Source organism: Habropoda laboriosa, unplaced genomic scaffold, assembly GCF_001263275.1.
Source record: "Habropoda laboriosa isolate 0110345459 unplaced genomic scaffold, ASM126327v1 scaffold33, whole genome shotgun sequence".
Taxonomy (NCBI): domain Eukaryota; kingdom Metazoa; phylum Arthropoda; class Insecta; order Hymenoptera; family Apidae; genus Habropoda; species Habropoda laboriosa.
The window spans coordinates 3,059,908-3,063,230 of NW_017100187.1; positions in this window are offsets into that span (position 1 = coordinate 3,059,908).

Consider the following 3,323-nt stretch of genomic DNA (forward strand, 5'->3'; position numbering starts at 1 on the left):
TCACCGCGCATTCCTCGCCGCGCTACCTGCTGCCTCCTTTCTCAACCCTCTCCTGTCCAGGCTAAGGAGGAGTTTAAAGTCCGGCGGCACGATTTGAGAACCGCTGGCATGCCTAGACGCTGCTACTCCCGGCACCGCCGTCCTCGCGATTGGCTCTTTAAACTTTAAAAGCCAACACGCTGCCCGCGAAACTATCGACGACCGGACAGGGCCGTCGTCGCGTCGATCTAGAGGACGGGGGGAGGATCCCCCACCAGTCAACCCGACAGGGCCCCTTTCCAATTTTCTCCCCTCCCCGTCCGTTCTCTCTCTTTTTTCTTCCTCTCCGACAACCTTCGCGTCGGAGAGAACGAATTCGCGAAAACCGCCCGCTGTCCTCCTTCGCAGGAACCGACGCCTCGCCTACCACCACGCGGTTATGCAAAACAATTATCGTGGAATGCGGTCAGCTGTTCCGAGACGCGCGTTGACGTCATGCGGTTAACGCGTGCGCGAATTCTTGCGGGCTCCTACGCACGTGCGTCGCGGCTACGTGACCCTGCCTGCTCTCCCCTCGTCCCTTTTCCAGCGCTCTCTCCCTCCCTCCCTCCCTCCCTCTCGACACCTCTCTCGCCGGCTAATTAGAGAAACGCGCGACGCTTCCGTTTTCCGCTTGCGTAACGCTCTCCGAGACACGCCTCGTCCTTGAAAGTTTTACACGTGCCGGAATTACACCGGCTGTGAACCCGTTCGGTGTAAATCGGTGTAAACAGACGACTAGCGTTCGTTTATCGCGCGATCTCCTTCGGGCACCGTCCGCGTCTCTCGACACGACACCCGATCCACTCGCGAATTCCCACTGTTCCAAAGACCACCGCTAATTTAAACGTTGCGCAAATATCCGTATCGTACGCTGTGCAAATATTTTCTCGCTACGCAAGGCATCATCGCGCCCGGCGCCTATCTTCCTCCAGCTCTCCCGCTTCGCCCTCCTTGGTACGACACCGACCGAGATCAGCCGCGACTCCGCCAGCGGATGGACCATTTTTGGAACGTAGTACGAGACTAGAGGTAGAGCAAGTAGGCCGCCGATAGCAGCCGATCGGCGGCGGGGGGGTCCGAGCTGCTCTCACGCGCACTCGCGACGAGAATATTTCTCCCTCTTCTCTGCCTTGCCTTGCATTCCTCTCCCTTTCTTCTAGCTCTTGTGCTTACGTCTCCTTCCGTCTCCAATCTCCTTCTATCCGCGGGTATAGAGAATGTTCCATTTTCCCGCTATCCAACGATATCGCGAGGTTGGTCCTAGACCATGTAGCGGACAAAGAGGAAAAAAGTAACGGTGAGGTAATCGAAATTAGCGGATAGACAAAGGACGGTCGCGGCAGCTCCGTACGCGAGTAAGCGTGTTTGTTCTCTCTCGGATCGGCCAATCAACCAAGTCCTATTGGTTGGACCGGCACCGCGCGATATAGCCGTGTGTGACGCGAGGCGCAGCGTGGGAACTCCTTCGAGGCGCAGAGGTTCTCAATTTCGACTCGACCAACCGGAAACTATAGAGCTCTCGAAGAATAACGTACGAACTGGCAAAGGCGGAGAAACGGACGGTAGCCGACCGGACGTAAGTACGGTAAGTACTTGGTCTTCTTCGGTTCGTGCTTTATTTCGCGAGTTTTTGCCGCGCTTTACGACCGCCTTAGCGGTGCTTTTTATGGCCGGCTGGCTCGCTTCACAATGCGCCATCACTGTGGGTCTTTTTACAGACATCCTTTATCTAAGCGGTAGTAGTATCGAATGTGTGGGTACTTAACATATGGGCCGTTATATAATGGGCGCTCTCGACAGTTTCCGCGAGGGCAACACCAGATTCACCGCGATTCGAGAACGGTCGCTTCCCAACCACGCCATTTATTTAAGCTGTTGCAGCACGCGCGTACATACATACATGCATATATGTACGGCCGTGTGCGTGCCTCTCTGCGTACCACGTCCTGTGCATAGATCGTTCCCTCTTTCTCTCGCCATTCAGAGACTCGCCATGAATGAACCGCAAACTCTTCGTTCCCTCCGTAATATATAGTTTTTCCCACACGTTTGCCGCAACAATGGCCACCGTTCAAGGTTCCAGGGTAAACTCGAGCACACGTCAACTGCTCCCCTCCTCTTATTTTTCTTTTCCTCTTGCAAGCGACACGTGCAATTTTCCAGCGAGAAAAAAACTGATTCCGGGTAGAGAAGGTTCGGAAAAACGCAACAGCCGTATCTGTTCTGCGGTAGGCTGGTAGGCGGTGGTCGAGAATTGCGCGCACGATTTAAGAAGGGTTAACGAACCCCGGTAAATGCTTTACGAGTCCTCTCCTACATGTATTACGTTATTTTTCTATAATCAATGAACCATTAATCAGCGATTAATTCCTCGAATCGAGAAATTTGCTTGGACCGACGAGCGATCAATCTGAGAACGGGCTTTTTCTCGCCGTTTTATAAGTGGGTCACATGAATCCTCCACCCCTCCGCCGTGCTACATTCATACGTGTCGAACGAAACGAATTTGCTTTATACGTACTCGGATATCAGCTAGAAGGCGAATAAGTGATAAAAGGTTTGCGTCATAGCGCCACCTGCGCCACACGCGTCTACACATATGTGCATTCGCGGGAGAAAATGGTCGTTGACGCTCGCGTGTCCCACGTGTCCCACGTGAAAGGAAGCGACGAAAAGCAGCACACGCGCAACAGGTCTCGCGGACACGAGTGGTTCAGCTTTTTTCAGATAATGCGCGCACACCAAGAGTGTTGCGTTGCGAAGGGAAAAAAGATATCTCCTTAGATTCGCGGTCGCGTTTCGTAATCGTGACTTTTCGCCCTTTTGACCCTTCGCGCTAGGCTTCCTCGTTCCCGGTTCAACGGAGGCGTCAAAATTCTTATCGACTCGTCAGCGAGTGCATTTACGTCATTTACCACTACGCACACGCACACGCACACGTCGGAAAAAGTTTCGTCCGCGTTCCCGTTTCTGCTCTTTAAATCCACGCACTGACCTTGTGTTCCTCTACGCGGCCGTCCATCGAGAGAGATCGTGCGCGTGTTCCGCTGCTCCGGGACACGACACCGGATGTTGCGAAACTTGAGAAACCAATGCGCGTCAATTCTAATTCCCCTAGTTTCTCGTTCTAAAAGCGTCTCGATGAAAACGCCGACTCTCGCCGTTCCGTGTTTTTCCAAGTCGAACAGACCACTCTCTCTCAGATTCGAGACGTTTTATCGGAACCGATCGCGACGCGTCTCCGCCCACTCGTTCTACGTTCTCGATAATCGTTTTAAAATTTATCTCGCCAAAGAATACGT